This window comes from Schistocerca americana, chromosome 8, assembly GCF_021461395.2.
Source record: "Schistocerca americana isolate TAMUIC-IGC-003095 chromosome 8, iqSchAmer2.1, whole genome shotgun sequence".
Taxonomy (NCBI): domain Eukaryota; kingdom Metazoa; phylum Arthropoda; class Insecta; order Orthoptera; family Acrididae; genus Schistocerca; species Schistocerca americana.
The window spans coordinates 32,766,668-32,787,939 of NC_060126.1; the positions used below are offsets into that span (position 1 = coordinate 32,766,668).

At 41.5% G+C, this 21,272-nt stretch overlaps 1 non-coding gene across 1 annotated transcript; it reads left to right on the forward strand.

Annotated features, from left to right (window-relative positions):
• The first annotated feature begins 8,038 nt into the window (after positions 1 to 8,038).
• On the forward strand, positions 8,039 to 8,113 carry Trnat-ugu. Its single transcript has one exon. It is a non-coding gene; the product is annotated as a tRNA-Thr (tRNA).
• The last annotated feature ends 13,159 nt before the right edge of the window (positions 8,114 to 21,272 follow it).

Consider the following 21,272-nt stretch of genomic DNA (forward strand, 5'->3'; position numbering starts at 1 on the left):
CGCCAAAAAAAAAATCGAGGGTAGTCAGAGAGGGTATATACAAGCATATCCGAAATCAAATCGCACAGAATGGTTGTCGATCATGTAAAAGAATTTTAAACATAAAAAAATGTTTGAAGAGCGTGATTTACTGTTGTGTTTCGTTACAAAAGTGCTCTGTTATGTGTTTACACGGTAGAAATTTTTAATTATCTTCTCCATTGTGGATAAGTAGAAAGTTGTCTACTTAACTGCTCTCAATATATCGCTGTAAAATGATTGTGAACAGAAGCTCCCCGTTACTGAGAAGTTGAGAACCTTACTTTAGCTCAACGAAGAGGAATAAACGAAGTAATTTATTGGACCCTCAATAAAATCGTCCACCTAAAGTCAACCTCCAGCATTGAATGTAATTCTGAATTTTAAATCTATTTCTGTAGAGCTCAGGTATAGACAGGTTTTGATGCCAATTAAAAGTATTTGGCAAAACTACTAGTCTGCATTGAGAATGCTGTATGAGTGACAACTGTGTCAGACGACTGCAAAAGCTGATGAACACTCTGTCTCTATTTGTTTATTCGTCGAGACACTGAAAACAATTTTGACGCTGAAGTTCAGGCGCATAAATAATCGTTTAAGGTCGTCTGCAAAAGTACCAACCTTATTTTTAGCAACACTTTGTTTGGAGCATCTCAGTACGACATCGTATTACGTAGTGATCAGTTAACACGCATTTTTTAGTCATCAGAAATGAGAAATAAACAATAATACGCCTTAAAAGCCACTTAAATCCATACAAACCGGCACAAAGTCCCGTCAAATAATTAGTCAATGTTGGCAGCGTGCGATATAGCTGTCATGAAGCTTGCTGTGCGTGGTTGTGATAAGACCAATTTTGTTTTGCGAGTGAATTGAATTTTTTACTTCCCTGGACTGCTGGCATTCCGTCGTAAAAGCATAAGTTGTGAGTACCTGCTGCCACTTGATATTCACATTTGTCATAAAAGCACACTGTTTGCATGCCGATTGCTCTCACGCACTGCGGTACCAATGTTTTTTTTTTTTTTTTTTAATTTTTTTACCGCACCGAAATTTGAGACGGGAATATAAAATGAATGGTATTGAGACATCTTACATGTATGAGTTAATACACCGGATTTTATGAGAAACTATCAATTTACGCAAGAAACAACTTGTTAAAAAGTGTCTGAGTGTCGGCATTTCAGAGATGTGGATACGTCTTCTCCGAAGAAAACTAATATTCTGTACAAAAAACTGCGCTCTTTTGACGAATGTTTGTAAATAAAGTTGCTCCAAGAGCTGGTGTGATTTGATAGCTTAGTGTTAGAGGATTGTAGTGCTGATGGGATATGGGTCCCAGTGCTTCAGCAAACTGCTGGAGATGTCTTCATTAAGACCACTAGGATGCGTTTGATGGTTTCACTTTGTGGCCGAATTACCGCAATAGTGATAATTAACGCCTTCAACGGATTAACGACTAAAAACTTTCTATTTGTATTATCTTCGAATCCACTTTAGTGTTCTTGGTTTCAGCGTACCGTATCTGCGAACTTTTTCTTCATTGGTTTTCTGACTTGCTTCTGACGGATATTTTCGTGTTATAGGTCTGAAATTAAGGGTAGCAATGACATGAGAATGTAGAACTAAGTATGCAATGTGTAACGCAATCTTTTCTCGTCACCCAGTGTGCCACAAATTGTATTGGCGCCCTCATTGTTTTCCTTCTGGAGCTTCTAACAGATCTCTCATGGTCACAAAAGAATTTTGTATGTGAATCTTAAAAACAGTGGATTATAAGTGGATAACATAATGTTGTTCACCGACAGTGTTCATGTTGTGATGTTTCTGGATGGATTTAGTATTTTTATTGATAAGTCTAATTTTGTGTTGATCAAAATGGTGTAAACTTGGTAGTAGAATATAGCCTGCCGTTTGATCACAGTTCTGTTTAATTATGCCAGGACAGAGTGTTGTGCAATTAACATCCATAATATGTTGTTTGATAAAGTATATCAGCGGACATCTTTTATGTTGACATATGTTTGTTCACATGCACATGTTAATGCATGGTTTCAGTGCATGAAACAAGTTATTTTATGTAATGTTTACGCCAATTTTTGTCACACCTGAAAGCCTCAGTGTCTATAATTTACAATGTGAAGTTGCTCCATTACAAGATTAACTTCATTTGTAGGTTTCTTTAACTGGACATTGTTAGTTTGTTAGACAATGCTGTTCTAGTCCATCTGCTATGAATTTCATAAGGGGCACAAATTGTAAGAAAAGCTTTCTAGGTGGTTTGAAACATTTATTACTTCAAAAGTATAAAATAAAGTGACATTTGGATTTGAAGTTGATCTGGTGTATATGTCATTGTGCTGCTTTAGTTTATGCACATTTCAGTGTCCATGTAGCACTGAATTCGGAAGCTGAATTTGTGTGTATAATACAATGTGAAAACCACTGTTTACATATTAATGTAATTGAATACAAACATATGACAGACAAATGCACTACTTGGTGCCCAACTCAGTGCTCACTTGACTTGTTCAGCTTGATGGCACAGTGTGTGAGGTTTTACTGAGAATGGAATAAAAATATATGAAATGTGCCCTTTCCTTTGTTGTTTATTCAATGTACCCTCTCAGTACCAGCAGTGTCACTGATTACTTGAGACTATTGTCCTTCACTGCTTCCATGTGATGGTGGTGTGGATGAGTGGATGATCTTTCAAAATCCTGTTTACCAGTGTGGTCCACCTTATGCTCTCTTTCTGTTGGTTACTCCATCAATAAATAGCACAAAATTAATAATTTTAGAAAATAAAATTATTTGCTTGTACATTACATAATCTCACCTGCCATCATTCTACAGGTGAAGATTACTTTATCTATCTCATTTAAATATATTTTTTCATGACTCAGAATCAAGTCATTAGAATTATATCTGGTGTCAGTCATAGATCATCATACAGAGACTTCTTTAAGAAACTTGATATTGTAACTAATACTTCTCAGTACATATGCTCATTGATGTCCTTTGTCATTTCCAACATGTCTCTTTTTACACAATGTAGTGCAAAACATGATTATAATACCAGAACCAATAACAGTCTGTATAAGGACTATAAAAGCTTAACATTAGTGCAAAAAGGAGTCAAATAAATGGGTACTCATTTATTCAATACCTTACCAGAGCATATCGAAGATCTTGTAAGTGATAAAGATCGGTTTCACAGTGAATTAAAGAACTTCCTGTTGGCCAGTTCGTTCTACTCCATCACTGAATATCTTCACAAGGATTATAGCTCATAACTCTGTCTGCATTAGAATTGTATAATATCCATGTATCTGAGAGAGAGAGAGAGAGAGAGAGAGAGAGAGAGAGAGAGAGAGAGAGAGAGAGAGAGACACAACTACCTAACCTTTGACTCTTTCCACATCCCAGAGACTCCTCTCCAAGGGATCCATGGAAAATGATAAATGTAGTGTAATTTTAAGCAGCTGTGTGGTGCAGATATAGGAAACAAAGTAGATATATGTTCAGTAAAGGAAAGGAGCAAAACAGTGTTTGAGGAACTTATTGTTGCAAGGTGCAAGGCATTGTAAAGCATTGATTTGTTGTTGTAGAATGCAAAATAAAATTTGTTTGACTATTACAATATTGTGAAATGAAAAGGAGGATAGTCATCACCAAAAAAAATGGAGTCAGAGCAGAAACAGAAAAATCCTGGGTAGTTATTTCCCAAAAGTGAATTGAAAGGAATTGAAACAAAATACATTGTGTTTTTATCATAATTTTGTAAATAAGTTGGAAGTAACACAGGAGTAATGAAGTGAGTTTTCAAATGTGGCATGCAGTATGTTTTGTAAGTGCAATGTACTAGTTCAGTAAAAACATTTGTATTTTGAATTATTTGTGTTTTTCAACTATCTGTGCAGTCTTGAGTCTATAATAACCCAGATAATGGAAGCTTGCTGTAATTGTATGTTTCCTCTTGTTCTCTTAAAATTCGTTGTGATGTCATGCCCCCTTGTTTTCTCACAGTCATTTGTTTTTCATATACTCCCTTCTCATTATTTTAAAGATACTTGTTACCATTGCTCATATGGAAACGTAGTCTTCAAATGATTGGTGTAGTTAATTGTCATTACTCTCTACCATACGCTGGCAGTACTTTAATTTCATTTCTTAAATGAATGCTAAGTCATTTTTATTTTTGTATTTATATCGTGTTGATTCAATTCACTCATTTTTATCAATTGTCCTTAGTATAGCCTACAAATTTTTCATTCCAAGTATTGTTCACTTCCACTATTTTCCTTTCAGCATATGATTGTAGACTATCTTGATGTTACTGTAATGAATTTTTAAGTGAAACTCAGTTGAATTCGTCTATTCTTTGCCAAAGTTATTGGGCAGTTGATGCAAACAGGGTAGGGTAGTGCCATCTATCTGTTAAAGAAGATTTTAGATGGGATATTTCTTCATCATCTCACTTCACTTACTAAAAAGCCACTGCCACACCTTGCAGTAAATCATTATAGAGAAATTAAATCCCTTAAAAATGTATTTCACAAGTTTTGAATTTTTTATTCTTTTGACATAAGAGCCTAGTCTAATAAAATCAATTTCTTTAGTTTTGGCCCCACATATGCTGTGAACTTGTATGATAAAACTGCCTTTCAACCAGAATTGTAAACTTAAGTCAAAAATTGAAATGTATTGGCACAAACAGGTTGGTCATTTTTAATCCATAAGGCAATTTTCATGTGGAACCAAAAAGGAGCCAAATGCATTAGTGAATCACTCCTCAGAAAAAGACACAATACGTGTCTTCTGCAGTACATACTTTTTTCCATCTGGCCTCTGGTCAGAGTTGCCGCTCACTGGTAGCAAACAGATTTAACATTTTTGTTTGTAGTATGTTGCTAGTACTAGTTTTGCTGAAACGAAGTCAGTAGCTCTCTCAAACCTAGTGGTTACTAATAGCTGTAATATCTCTGTATGGATTCATTTTCCAACTAGAGTAACTCTCCTTATTTGATTTAATAATAGGTATGCTGGTGAAATGTTATCATCAGTAAATGCATTCAACATCACAAAATAGTTAATGTGAGAGATTCTTTTGTGCAGCTATTTGGTTTGGCATTAGTAAAAAGTGTTTCTCCTGTCACAGATCCCCCCAGAAGGTGTGCCGGATGGTTCTCCTGGTATCTCAACAGAGCGCCTGTTATCATGCAATAATATGATTATCTGTGGAAAATGTAACAGGACATTAATCAGTTGACATGAAGCCTGAATATGATTAGTAACTTTCAGCAACATTTATAATGTCAGAGCAACACGACTGTCCCTTTTTTCTCCATCTGCCAAGAATATCTTTATCAGTTACATGTACACACCAGATGGCCACCTGTTTATTTTTTAATATGGTGATACCTTGTTTGTTACCATATCCAGCCAGAAAAATAATGTGGCACATAGTGCATTTTTTCTCTTTTTACTTTTCATAGAGTGATACAGGATGAAGATGGTATGAACAAAATTAAATGGCTTTATCACATTCGGTAATTTCGTTACATAAATTAAAAACAGTGCTATTGAATGATGTTAGCAGTATATTAGTTCATTGGCTTGCTTTGCCTACAGATTTTATTTTATCATCATACTGTGCTTGTCATGTTTATACAGTTTTCACAAAACATGCAAATAAAAGTAATACTGTATTTCATCTCACTATTTTTAGAAGTTTACTGTACTGGTGACTCACTCACTATTTATGGTTGTTCAGGGTATTCATTTGTCAGTGTATTACCTCAGTGTTTCAGAAAATAGATCAGAGCACACAATTTTCATGGCCTTCGGAGGAAAGGTGGTGGTGTGATCCAAAAATTTTGTTTTCTGCCATCCACTGTATTCTTAAACTCTGTGCATTCACGTCAGGTTATCAAGCAGTGAGTTCAACTGTGCATATTTTTCTAAAGTAGATGGTTTTTAAAAAGTGACTAAAATACATTTCCACCAATTTGCAATGTTCAGATATATCCTCACGCATCTCCAAATGTGTCCTCAGTTCTTTAAAGTCATTACAGCTTCAGCCCAACTGCTTCACATTGATCATAAAATGCACATGTGAGAATTTCTAGTTTTCAAACACTAGAGTAATAATGTACTTATGTAATCAGTGATCATCACTTCTCGAGTCCAACAAAACTTTTTGACTGTACTGAAGAGGTGGAACTGTCTTCCTGGTACTACTTTGACTAACAGTGAAAAAGCGGCTTTTACTTATTATACAATGATGGCCAAAAACAGACTTGCAAATAATTTTTTTGACGTCTTAAATCACTGCTCACAGTTAATTTATTTGTGTGTGTCATCATCACATTTCAGATACTTGTCCCAATTGCAAAGTGATTCTTAGCAGCCATAATGGCTACTTTGGTGAAACTGAGACAGGGAAACTAATGAAAAACTTAATAATAATACCTGATACCTTTTTTCAATAGCATTTATACTTTGCCAGTATAAGTTTTGAATTGCATCTTCATTAAGGCTTTCGTTGTTGTCTAAGGAGTTTCATTGTGATGTCAACATGCCAGAGACAGATCTATGGCAGTTACAGTACATTCTTCATTGCAGTTTGCAAAGTTGTTGTGCATTGTACACAGAATCACAGAAGAATGTATATAGATTTTAGTTAAAACATATAGTTTTGCTGATTTCCATTGTACACAGCATCACAAAGCAGTAATTTCCATATGTTCAGGTAAAGAAGGGATGTTGGCATTGCCAAAGAGAGAGAAGCTATTTAGATGCATTTTCATTTGATTCGTTATCTTGGTGTAGACTATGTAATAATTGTGTGTTAGACTGTTGGTAGTTATTTCTAAGGTTTAACTGCAAGTCTTGTTATCCTCATCTATGCTTATTCTCATTTCAGTGTGAATGATTATAAATCATTCAGTTTTTATCTTCAGACATCATCAATTTCTTACAATTTTTCAGACCATTGCTGAGGTACATTGTGGCACACTGATTTGTTTTGTGTAGTTTTTCAAGGGAGCACTGGAAAGAAGAGAAAAGATACTGCAAAGCCTGCAGACTTATATTACTCACCCAGTCTCGCCACATGGGTCATCACTGGTTTCACATCTGCTCTCAGTCAACTGAGCATTCTCCAGGTCATGCATGGAACTTTCATACCAGTAAACTCAGCCTCTTGAAATTAATAGGGGTGTCAAGGTTCTATAAAAAGCTGTTACACTGGAACCCTCCATTTTAGCTGCTGTAGTACACTGAATATGTGCACTGTTTGAATTTCTCATAGTAGTCATGAACTGATCATGAAATTGTTGGAATCGAGGCGCCTGCAACCTTTACAGTTTGTCCAGAGATGTGGCTGTCAGGAAACCAGTGTTTGTGACATGTTTCACTGTGGATGATGTGTTTTCTTATCATGGACAGACCTGTTCTAGAAGCGGGGGCATATTCTGGCGCAGATAAACTCGGGCCTTTGCTTGTTGTTTTGGCAACAAAAGAAGTAGCACCCCAATTTGTTGCAAACCACTTTCCTTGTTCCAACTTTCTTGCTGTATTGTTGCAATAATTCGTATGGTTGAGAGACTTCTCTAAAATAACTCAAAGATCTCAGGATATGTTTTAGCAGCTAGCTTCCCCATGTCACATAAAGTTTTGGTCATGTGGATTATGAGCACAGTTGGAGGCCACATACCTCAGCATTTTAAGGATTTAGTGTAAGTGCATTATCCCTGTAATATGCAGATGTAACAATAATGACTTTCATAAGCTTATCTTCATCCTCTTTAAATGTTGGATCTTTTAGGGAAAGTGCAAGGTCACTTGCATCAGGAAAATATCTGGCATAGTGGAGGACTGGCTGTTCGTACAATTATGCAGGATGAACAAACATCTATTAGGCGCACTACGAATGTAGTGGTGTGGACATGTTGGGAATGTGGATCTCACGGGGAGTGTGCAAGGGATCAGTCCCTGCAGACGCACTATCCTCTGTGCCCGCGGTGGCTCAGATGGATAGAGCGTCTGCCATGTAAGCAGGAGATCCCGGGTTCGAGTCCCGGTCGGGGCACACATTTTCAACATGTCCCCAATGAAGTACATCAACGCCTGTTTGCAGCTAGGGTGTCCATTTAATTATCATTTCATTTCTAGCAAAGCTGCATGGTCACCCACGGTAACTGTTCTTTCGGGAACAGATACTACCGTCATATATAGGATGAACAGTGTTAGTGGTAGCAGATCAGCCTGTGGTGAACCATGAGTCTGATTTCTTTATTTGCTTTTTCTGTCATCAAACCAAACATAGAATCATTTGCTACATAATACAGATTGAATTAGACCAGCCTACTCACAGTCTATGAAAGTTCAGTGTAGCATTGCAAGCAAGCTTAGTTGTTTGTAGCATTATATGCAGCTGACAGGTGTACTATTGCTGCACCAGTGGCTGGCTTGTTATGGAAACTTATGTAGTTGTGATCGCTATGTTAATAACCTGAATTAAGAAACTTCTGGATGTAAAACCAGGTTGCTGTGGTATTACTTGTGACTCATTGTGGAGTTGCATTCGTTAGAGTATTAATCAACATCTACAAACAACTGTGAGATGGATGGCAGTGGGTACTTTCTATAATAACAGTTATTTTGGGTGCTTCCCATTGCATTCACTTATTGAGCATGGTTAGAATGACTGCTGTAATTAGTCAAACATTCTCTTCACAGCACCAACAGGAGTGATAAGTAGGAGGCTGTAGTTTATTATTGGATCCCTCACTTAATGCAGCTTCTCTAAACTTGTAAGTAGGCTGTTGTGGGTTAGGTGCTGTCTGTTATCAAGTATCTTCCAGAGCAGGTTTTCTAGGATTTTCATGATGTTGCACTGTGACTCAAATAAACATGTGACCATTCCTGATCCCTCTTTTTTTGTATAAATTCAGTATCCCCCATTAGTCCTATTTAATACTGGCCCCACACACTTGAAGTGTTCTAGAATGGCTCACATGAGTGCTTTGTAAGCAATGTGATTTGTAGACTGACTGCATTTCCCCAGTATCCTATCAGTGAAGTGAAGTCTTCCATCTGGCTTAACTAGGTATGCGCCTGTGTTATCATTTCATTACATATCCCCCACAAATTATTATGCTCAAGTATTTTTAGGCCTTTACTGATTACATTTGTGAATCTATGACATTATAGGCACAGAATTGAGAGGTAGTTGGAAAAATCAAGCCGTCTCCAGAAAACTTGTTGTTCGTCCCTCTCTAACAATTCACCCCTCAAAGTGATACATTTTTTGCAGTGATGTACGACTTGATGGAGACCACAGTTGCAGGTGCCTACATTCTGGCTATTCCATCCCAAAACTTCTTGTCAGCATTCCAGAAATGCCTGCAGTGCAATAGGTTCCTAATGTGCAGTAAGAGGAAGTAGTCACAAAGTGTCAAATCAGGACAATATGGAGGTGAGACAGAATTTGATACTTGAAACATGCAGCCTTTGTGAGTGTCCTGAGCAGAATGAGCTGGGGTGGTTTCACGGGGCAAAACAACATGTTTGACAGATCCCTGTGACACTTTGTCTTGACAGCCTCTGGCAACCTCCTACACCATGCATATCACCCCCCCCCCCCCCTCTTTTTCACACACACACACACACACACACACACACACACACACACACACACACACACACACACAAGCCACTTGACATCACATTGCCTTGCCTGGTGATGGTTGGTCTTCTCCTTTTTCAGCTGTGGCAAATCTGTACGTCTCCACTGCTAGCTTTGCTTATTTGTCATGGAGAGACAGTGATACGACCAGAACCCGTCCACTGCGATCAGGCAGCTAAAGAAATCACCTGGGTCAGTCTAACACAGCTGCAACATTTCTGCTGCTGCCTCGATTTGGCAGCCTTTCTGAATAAGCGTTAGCAGTCACGGATTGCAGATGGGAGCTACCTTTGTCATGTAAAAAGTGTTGTCCAAGATGTTGAAAATGAATTTTTTGCTTTTCCCACTACACCTCTATTGTGATAGACCTCCACTTCTCTTGCGATTCCTGGTTCTTCACAATGAGATGATCTGACACTTGTTTCTTCGTCATTTAGACTCAGTTACCAACACTGGAAGCATATGTGCCACCTAACCACTGTGCTGTTGGACAGTGCAGTGTTGCCCTATACTTGCCATTGAGCTGCCTTCATCGTAGATCCTCTACAGGAGCCATGAGGCAAAGAACGAGAGATTAAGGTATATACAGAGGGACATAAACAAGTCTTTTTCCTTCACTCAGTATGTGAATGAAACGGGCAATAATATCAATGATGTTGTCACGATGAATCTTTTTCCTGCATTGTACTATAACTTGCAGTATATGCATGTAGATATAGTAGATTGCATGCTTGGAGTCAACATGCACCCGCAATCTCCAGATGAATATTGTGTAACTGTTTCACCCAAAGAGGAAAAGATTAACTTATCATTATTCATCGATGTAAACTACACAGAATTCGAAGTAGGGAAACTGTTAAATAGAATTCTCATAGTAGTGACTTTTTGGTGACCAAAGTAAGAAAATTTCTCCTTGGGATTACCTGTCACAGGAACATTTTGTACGGATTTATGCAGTGAAAGTATCATTCTTACACATACCATGCACAGTGGAAGAAGTGTAGTAAAATTCCTCAGAGTCCTTTCACAATAACTCCACAAGAGAGATTGGATGTTTGGAGAGCTGTCTAGCACGTGTAGTACTGCCCTCACCAACAGACATATGGTCTACATCTGCATCAATACTAAGCGAATCCCTCTGAATAGCGAGGTAGGAGTGCTTTTTATTAAACCACATATTAGATTTATCTGCACAGTCTCTGTGCAGTGGACTGAACAATATTCATTGTTTCTGTCCTGAAAGATGGATTCTGAAATTTTTTCAGGAAGTTCTCGGTGTATGTACAGCATCTTTTGCCAGTTAAGATTTTTCAAAATTTCTGATGCTCTCTCTTCAGTCAAACAGCCCTGTATCCATTCGTACAGCCCTTCTTTGTATCATCATAATCATCATTGTAGTCATAATTGTAGGCATTGGCGTGCTAATGTTGTTCATCTTCCATGAGAATCATTGTCCTCCATGAATTTGCGAGTACCTGTAAAGACCAGTTGTGGAACTATATTTTTTATTACAGTGAGGGCACGTCCTGTCCATGATAACCATGCGTTGCTGCAGATTGTTGGTCATGAGATATTCCTTGTGCCAATGGCCTTGCCACAATGGTACCTCTGGTTCCTGTCAGATCACCACAGTTAAGCACTGTTGGACTTGGCTAGCACTTGAATGGGTGACCATTTTGGTCTGACAAGCACCGTTAGAAAGTGGGGTGCCCTCGGCCCTTGTGAGGCCAATTGATAGACAAGTAGTGGCTGCTATCATGAAAGCTGATAATGTCCGAGAGAGCGGTGTGCTAACCACGTGCCCCTCCATATCTGCATCTGGTGTCACCTATTGGCTGAGGAGACATGGCAGTCAGTTGATACCATTGAGCCTTCTGATGCCTGTTTGAAGGAAGTTTGAGTTTTTGATATATTCATGCTCCTTCTTGTGGTTCAACTTGTCCGATATTAGTCTTCAGCTTGTTATTCAAATTATTGTGAGCCATCGTAAACAGTCCGGCACCGTGTTTGACAGTGGGAGGCAACAGTTTCCCAATTACCACTGTCAGTTTAGCATTTTTTAAAGTGTGACTTCACAATGTCTTTGTATCATGTCAGTTCTCCACTTTGATTTTGTTGTCTTTGTTTGAGTTAGGAATACACTGCTTGTTTCGGTATATGTCTATTAGGAATGCAGGAAATAATCGAAGTTGTTGTTTACCGATGATGGCCTACATGTTAGTAGTATCTGAATCCTCCAGGATACTGTTGTTGGTACGCCTGTCTTGCCATTTCACTGTCAGTGTTCTCCTGAGGCACTGCTGATGATGTTTCTGGAGAAGCTTCAGATGTCTTCTATTGATGATCCAGGCCTCTCATCCCTAGCTGAGAATTGTTATAATTATGGTCTGGCAAGGAGCTGAGTCTGAGTGTTGAGGTGATGGTTGTCGAAGACTCTGTGCCGCAAATGGCCATGAACTGTGCTAGCACATCTTGTGTGTCAATATTTGGTTTATTGGTTCAGTTGAGAGATGACTCCCAAGGTATTCAGTAGAGGTTTATGCATAATTTGTGTTTTCTCAATGTTGACATCTATTCCGATCCTCATGTGTCAGATTACGGGTGGTTCAAGTTGCTAAGTTATAAATTTATTGGTTTATTTCGTCCGCGTTAGGTGTATCCTCCGGAAGCGTTGGTCAAGTCGGATGACCTTTTCCAGCCCCCTTCCCCATCCAGGGTGAGCAGAGTGGATCCTAAACAGGGCTTCTTGGTTTGAAGTGTCTGCGGCCTGCCCTAGAAGCACATACTCGACGCCTAAGTGCCGGCTTGTTGATGCAGCCGTACAAAAAAATGGTTCAAATGGCCCTGAGCGCTATGGGACTTAACTTCTAAGGTCATCAGTCCCGTAGAACTTAGAACTAATTAAACCTAACTAACCTAAGGACATCCACACATCCATGCCAGACGCAGGATTCGAACCTGCTATCGTAGCGGTCGCGCGGTTCCAGACTGTAGCGCCTAGAACCGCTCGGCCACCTCGGCCGGCTGCAGTCGTGCAAAAATAGTTGTTAGTTCCAATGGACCGCGCCTGTGCGTGAATTCTTTTTACGTGGGATTGCCGCTGCACGTCAGCGGTCACACGATGCTTGGCAGTCACAGAGTCTGGCTCCAGTGGCACAGAGACTACGACGACTGGAGGCTCCACGGCCGTTGCAGCCTTCTTCCGCCTTCATGGCTTCTAAAGCAGTGAACCGCCGGTTATCAGGTAGCTGCCCAGTGTGCTCCGGGATGTTATCTCCTTCCGAGACTACGTAAAGTTGCCTTTCCCGATAGGTTAGCTGATCACAACTGATGTCTATCAGTGAATCGGAGTTGGCAATTTCCTTCGCCTCCAGCTGAGTCTCCGCTGTCGTTCCACTTTATGTCTCTACATATTGTTACTATGACGTAACTGGCCATAGTTGTGGCTTATTAACCCGTTAGTGAAAGGACGCCACAGTTCAAGTCATGCGGCGCACGCAATTCCGGCAGTGCAGTATTTAACCCTAAGTAGATTATCTAGTGATTAAATCTGGCGAGACTTTTGCATTAGCTAATTGCATCGCGTTAGCTGCGATGAGCGTGTTAGGCCCATACGGATATGTTTATTATTTTTATATTATTTTGTAAGGGCGCTTCCATTTTCATTAGTGCTCCGTAAATCTGAAGCATTAGCACGCAGTATCAACAATGGTTCTCGCGCTATACTGGCCAAATAGTGTCGATAATATTCAGTAGCCTGCGTTTGCAACTAAAGGCGTGTCGATGTTTATCTCTGTTTCGAGCCTGCCATCACTTAAATTGCCGACAGCAGAATAAGAAACCGAATACCAGGAACTTTTTTTTGTTGTTGTTGAATTAGATTAGTTATCCGGACAGATGGTCTGTCGACAATAAGTTGGCCGAGACAAATAAAACCGCGACAAGTGAAAAAAATCTTAACAAATATAAATGAAACTAACGTACATAAGTCTGTGTACTGCAGTATCGAGATGTTACACTAATAGCCATTAAAATTGCTACACCAAGAAGAAATGCAGATGATAAACGGATATTCATTGGACATATATATTATACTAGAACTTACGTGTGATTACATTTTCACGCAATTTGGGTGCATAGATCCTGAGAAATCAGTACCCAGAAAAACCACCTCTGGCGTTAATAACGGCCTTGATACGCCTGGGCATTGAGTCAGACAGAGCTTGGATGGTGTGTACAGGTACAGCTGCCCATGCAGCTTCGACACAGTACCACAGTTCATCAAGAGTAGTGACTGGCGTACTGTGACGAGCCAGTTGCTCGGCCACCATTGACCAGACGTTTTCAATTGCTTAGAGATCTGGAGAATGTGCTGGCCAGGGCAGCAGTCGAATATTTTCTGTTTCCAGAAAGGCCCGTACAGGACCTGCAACATGCGGTCGTGCATTATCCTGCTGAAATGTAGGGTTTCGCAGGGATCGAATGAAGGGTAGAGCCACGGGTCGTAACACATCTGAAATGTAACGTCCACTGTTCAAATTCCCGTCAGTGCGAACAAGAGGTGACCGAGACGTGAAACCAATGGCACCCCATACCATCACGCCAGGTGATATGCCAGTATGTCGATGACGAATACACGCTTCCAATGTGCGTTCACCGCGATGTCGCCAAACACGGATGCGACCATCATGATGCTGTAAACAGAACCTGGATTCATCCGAAAAAATGACATTTCGCCATTCGTGCCGCCATACCATCACGCCAGGTGATATGCCAGTATGTCGATGACGAATACACGCTTCCAATGGGCGTTCACCGCGATGTCGCCAAACACGGATGCGACCATCATGATGCTGTAAACAGAACCTGGATTCATCCGAAAAAATGACATTTTGCCATTCGTGCACCCAGGTTCGTCGTTGAGTACACCATCGCAGGCGCTCCTGTCTGTGATGCAGCGTCAAGGGTAACCGCAGCCACGGTCTCCGAGCTCATAGTCCATGCTGCTGCAAACGTCGTCGAACTGTTCGTGCAGATGGTTGTTGTCTTGCAAACGTCCCCATCTGTTGACTCAGGGATCGAGACGTGGCTGCACGATCCGTTACAGCCATGCGGATAAGATGCCTCTCATCTCGACTGCTAGTGATACGAGGCCGTTGGGATCCAGCACGGCGTTCCGTATAACCCTCCTGAACCCACCGATTGCATATTCTGCCAACAGTCATTGGATCTCGACCAACGCGAGCAGAAATGTAGCGATACGATAAACCGCAATCGCGATAGGCTAGAATCCGATCTTTATCAAAGTCGGAAACGTGATGGTACGCATTTCTCCTCGTTAACGAGGCATCACAACAACGTTTCACCCGGCAACGCCGGTCAACTGCTGTTTGTGTATGAGAAATCTGTTGGATACTTTCCTCACGTCAGCACGTTGTAGGTGTCGCCACCGGCGCCAACCTTGTGTGAATGCTCTGAAAAGCTAATCTTTTGCATATCACAGCATCTTCTTGCTGAAGGTTAAATTTCGCGTATGTAGCACGTCATCTTCGTGGTTTAGCAATTTTAATGGCCAGTAGTGTATGTTCGTGGCCTGAAACGCGCAGTTTCACTACTAGTTTGGCCGCCCACAACTGCCTCGCGGCGCAGTGCACGTGATTAGTGAATGTTAACTAAGTTTCACTCAAATCTATTCATTTCCAATCAGTCGAATTTCTCCACACACAGAAAAATTTCCGGACAATTGTATTAAAAAAACCTCGGACGCCTTCGAGACAGAACTCCGAACGTTTGGCAACCCTATGGGGGCCAATAGACGTACGAAGGACATTCAATAAATAACACAACACTTTTTTCTGAAAGCAAGTTCGTTTTATTTGGGATTTCAGTAGACCATATTACTCCCCGTTCTTCTGGCTACAGAACCCTATTTTTCAACATAACCCCCGTTCAGTGCCACCTAACTGGGACGGCCTTTTTGCCCACATGGTACCACTCCACTGGTCGACGTCTTGCTGCATCCATAACCTCCGCATTATCCACATACTGCTTCACACGGAGTGCATCCTTCATTGCACAGAAGGCCCTTCGCTGCTCTTCATCCGCTTCTGTTACGCGGCCGGCTACGGTGGCCGAGCGGTTTCAGGCGCTTCAGTCGGGAACCGATCGATTTCTACGGTCACAGGTTCGAATCCTGCCTCGGACATGGATGTGTGTGATGTCCTTAGCTAAGTTAGGTTTAAGTAGTTCTATGTCTAGGAGACCGATGACACCAGATTTTAAGGCCCATAGTGCTTAGAGCTATTTGAACCCTTTTTTTCAGTTATTATGTCTTGTCCCATTTTACTTTGTTCAGAATATGTCCCGCCACCCTGTCTCCTCAAGCTTCGCTTAGAATGGTGGTTGGAACATGAAAACTTGCTCCCGCGGACGCAAAATGGCTTCCATAAGGGCAGAAGTACTTATGATGTATCGCCTCGCTTGCGATGGACATTGAAAACACGTTCTGCACAAAAGGGTATTTTACGGCCTATTTCTTAACTTTTCCAGGTCGTACGACATTGTCCTGATACCTGAACTTATCAACAAATTGGAACTGCTGCATCTCCCGGTGGTGATTTTACAGATTATATACAGTTTGCTTGTTTGCCGTACCGTCTATGTCAGCGGTCAGAACAACGTGTTGCATGGGCCCGGTCTGGTGTCTCGTGACCTCCCGCAGGGCGCGATGCTGATCCCTGAGAAAACGCCCCAGATCGCGAGCGACGTTGGTCTCCTTTCGGAAATCGGACGGCAGGTATGCCACTTGGACTGTATGTTGCCGATCTAGAGACTTTGCTCAGCCCCACCGTCAAAGTCTTAGGTGACACGCCTACGGCTCATCGACGCATTTGAAATATTGGCCGCATGGGAGCTCAAAAATGGACTCATCTTGTCACTTGACAAATCAGTTGTTCTGATTGTCTCGAGGAAACAGCGTAATAATTTCTCATCCGAACTTCATTTTGGCTCGTACATATTTCCTGTTCGGGCACTTGTTAAGTTCCTTGGCGTCTGCTTCGACGGCAATCTCACGTGGACGCGACATGTTGCGTACCTTATCGACAAGGTGGATAACACTATGAATATCTTGCGTATGCTTGCCCGAGTATGTTGGGGAGCGGGACCGATTATGCTTTTGACAGTGTATAAGGTTTCGATCTGTTCTGTCGTAGATTATGGTTACATTGTCTACGGCTCTGGACGCCATCAACTTTGCGCAAGCTCGATGTCATCCGTTATTGAATGATTCGTCTTGTCCTCGGAGCCATGAAATCAACGCCCCCTCTAGTGGTCCGTAATGACGTTGTCTATAAGACGTCATATGCCTGATATTTTTCTTCGATATCTGATTGGGCCTCTCTGTCGTCTCATGGACGACAACTGACCAGACCTCCTTAACTAGTTCGCAGCTATGAGACATGGCGCTATTTCTTTCCACTAGTTTTACAGGACACAAAACTCCCCTGTTTTCGTTTTTCGTGTCGTCTGTACTTCACTGCAACTCCGGTGGCATAACTGCCGCGAACATACGCCACTCGCGATCTGGAGCATTTTCTCAGCGTACAATCACCGCAGTACGCTCACATCTATCCGGACGGTTTTAAATCTGAGGCGGGTATAGGATACGCCTTCTTTTGCCCTTCTAGTGGAGCCTACCAAATGTTTGCGCGTTCACTCGAATCTTCTGTCTACAGGGCGGAGCTATTGACCATCAAGGAAGATATTCATTATGATGCACGGACATTCAATTTCGTCCTGATACATACGAACTCTTAAAGTGTGCCGCAGAAATTGCAACGTCTCGCGTTTGTTAAATAGACCAAGAGGTATGTTCTGGACGTCGTGGCGGCCACAAGATACCCGCAAACGTTGGGCATTGCCGTTCAATTACTCTGGATTAAAGGACATCAAGGCATTCTTCATAACGGCACTGTTGACCGCCTTGCCAAGAGGAGTATTACAGAAGGCCAGTTACGCCCATACCACCCGGCTGCTACGGTCGCAGGTTCGAATCCTGCCTCAGGCTTGGATGTGTGTGGTGTCCTTAGGTTAGTTAGCTTTAAGTAGTTCAAGTCTAGAGGACTGATGACCTCAGAGGTCCCATGGTGCTTAGAGCCATTTTGAAGTTGCGCCCAACGCCGATCCCTTATACCCTTCGACGACACGGAAGGCTGCTTATCACGCTTGGAACTTTGAGTGACATGTCTGTATGCTCTCTAAGGACGGCCACCTGGTGGCTATACAACTGAACATCTCTTCTCGACGATGGTTGGCCTCAGTGCAGCTTCGTAGACATCATGTGACTTCTGACATTTTCTTGAGGCTGGGACACGGGCGTTACTCCCCGCACCTACATCGGTTGAAGATTATTTCGTCTGGATACTGCAGATCTTAACCACATCATATTGCCGTGTTCCAAGTACACTGCTGCACAGTCAGACTTGTATAAGAAATTGATTGCGAGGGGTTACCCCCTCCCTCCAAGTGTTCCTGTTTTACTCCACTGTTTTGATAAATTTGACCATTTGAAAGCCACCAGCTTCCAGATTTAATATATTCATTTTCTCTTGGCATCAACCCGGTTCATAATCGGGTCCGTAATTTTGTGCTTTAATTTTAATACAGAGCTCTGTTTATACATTACAGTTTCATTATTGCTCATTTGTACATTTTTATACCGCTGTTCTACTGGCACTGTTATTCGTATCGGTCCGCAGCTCGTGGTCTTGCGGTAGCGTTCTCGCTTCCCGCGCGCGGGGTACCGGGTTCGATTCCCGGCGGGGTCAGGGGTTTTTCCTGCCTCGTGATGAGTAGTGTTGTTGTGTCTTCATCATCCTCATTCCGGTTGGAGGAAGGCAATGGCAAACCACCTCCACTAGGACCTTGCCTAGTACAGCGGTGCGGGTCTCCCGCATTGTCCCATACGCTCCTCGGAGTATGGGACCTCTTCATCATCATTCATATCGTTGGTTATATTGTGTTTGCCATTTTTTGTTTTTATGTTTGTGTGTGCGTGTGTGTGTGTGTGTGTGTGTGTGTGTGTGTATGCTACACTTACCAAATTGTTACGAGATGTTATTTGCAATTCTGTCAGTCATCTGTTGTTGTAGGTATTGTATGATGTACGGTGTTTGCTCTTTTATGTTTTGTCTTTTACTATAAGGGCATATGCATGATTTTCATAATGGTGCTGCATGGTTCTGTTCGTAATTCTGCTCCAGTGTCATTGTCATCACAGTCGCGGGCTGTCTGGTGTTCGTGTAACTGCGCTTTTGCTTTACTTTAAGAGTGTGTCTGTATGCTAACTTTGTAACTGCGTACTATTCTGCTTTTTTGCGATTATGTTTCTTAGGCATTTCATAGCAATTGTTGGCTGTATGGTCCTTGTAATCCAAAGCCAAAATAAAGAAATAAAAAAAAAATAAAAAAGTGAACAGCTGAGGAAAAGTAAGGTAAGCAGCTTATGAAAAAGCACGTCCTCAGGACCAGAGTCTCGTAGAGCGGAGTCTCCCATGACACACTGGCCCCACAACCGGCGTTATGGTGTGGAAGTGCTATAAGCTACAACTCCCGCACACCTTTGGTGTTTTTTGAGGGGACACTAACGATTGCTCGGTACGTGCAGAATGTTGTTAGCTATTCTTTTGGCGTCCTTGAAACAGGAAGAGAATGTATTGTTCCAACAGGATAACGTTCGCTACCACACTGCTAATGAAACGCAACGTGCGGTGCAGGACGTGCAGCAACTTCGCTGGCCAGCACGGTGTGCGGACATGTCTCCAGTGGAGCACGTGTGGCACATGGTGGGACGAGAAGCTACTCGTGCGACTCGTCAACCAACAACTCATACAGAAATACTAAAATAGGTATCAGGGGACAGTATTCACCGTCTTTACTATCGACTGGATGGCTCAAATGGCTCTGAGAACTATGGGACTTATCTGAGGTCATCAGTCCCCTAGAACTCAGAACTACTTAAACCTAACTAACCTAAGGACATCACGCACGTCCATGCCTGAGGCAGGATTCGAACCTGCGACCGTAGCGGTCGCGCGGTTCCCGACTGAAGCTCGACTGGATGCCCGTGGAGGTTACACCACGTACTAATATTGGTGCTTCGACTTGGGTCGATACCTGATACCTTAGAACCTCTTGTGCTACTGATACCGAAATGTAATCATTTCACGTACTCCGTATGCACTGTTACAACAATATATGTTTCAAATACACCAGGAGGTGGAATAACACAGGTCTGCAAAAAAAAAATTTTGTCAGCTGCATGAGATATTTTTACTGAATGCGCTGATTTCAGAAGTGATGTCAGTTTTTTTTCTATCACATCAAGTTTTTTTGCAAATTCAAACACAAAAAATTGGTAAAAGAACTCGTTTATTCAAAATGATCAAACATAATATTTTTTTCAACGAATGAAACATTGAGACATATACTAACAATATTATACTTATTCATGTTTTTTTATGAAACCTTTTCTTCTTTTCCTTGAGACTTCGCCGAGTCCTTTTCCGATTTCCATCTTTAGTTTCCCGCTTAAGCATCCAACAGTAGTCAGCAAGCATAGTGACATCGCATCTTCCTTGGTACCGTCTCTCGATATCACGGACTTCCTGGTGGAACCGCTCCCCGTGTTCTTCACTATAAGCTCCCAGGTTTTCCGGAAAACCGTCTATGTGGGAGTGTAAAAAATGGACATTCAAGCTCATATTGCATCCTTGAGCTTCGTATGCTTCTAGCATCCGTTGAACAATGGTTTTTTAGTCGAGATCTTTACTATTCCTCAAAATCTTGCGCACGACATCCTTGAATGATACCCAAGCTTCTTTTTCCTACTCATTCATACTTTCCACCGAGAGGGTGTCGGTTAAAGGTTTTCTTATCCCGGGGCCAGTGAAAACTCCCACTTTCAACTTTGCTTCTGACAGCTTCGAGAATTTTGCACATAGATATTTAAAACAGTCCTCATCCTTTTGCAGCGATTTTACAAACTGTTTCATCAACCCCAATTTGATATGGAGAGGGGGCAACAAAACCTTTTCTGGTTGTACCAAAGTAGTATTGATAACATTTTTCTCTCCAGGTTTTAAAGTTTCTCGAGGTGGCAAATCACTTTTAGTCCAGTGCTGTTCTCTGGCTTTACTATCACACAAGCATAAGAAGCATCGATATTTAGTATAGCCTGCCTGCTGACCCAAAAGCATCGTGAGTATTTTGAATCCCAACAAACCATTCATTGATGGTCCTGATATTTGATTTTTTCCTGGCTAATTACCAAATCGTTATAGTTTTCGTCCATATGCACAGAATGTCCCATCGGAAGCGATGCAAATTAATTTCCATTGTGGAATAATACTACTTTAAGACTAGTTTTGGATGAATCAATGAATAGGCGCCATTCAGATGAGTCATACATATCAAAGCAATGCATGAGTCCTTCCACATCATTGCAAAAAACTAAATTTCCTTCTTTTGAGAAAAACTGGGTAAATTCTTTTTCTCGGTG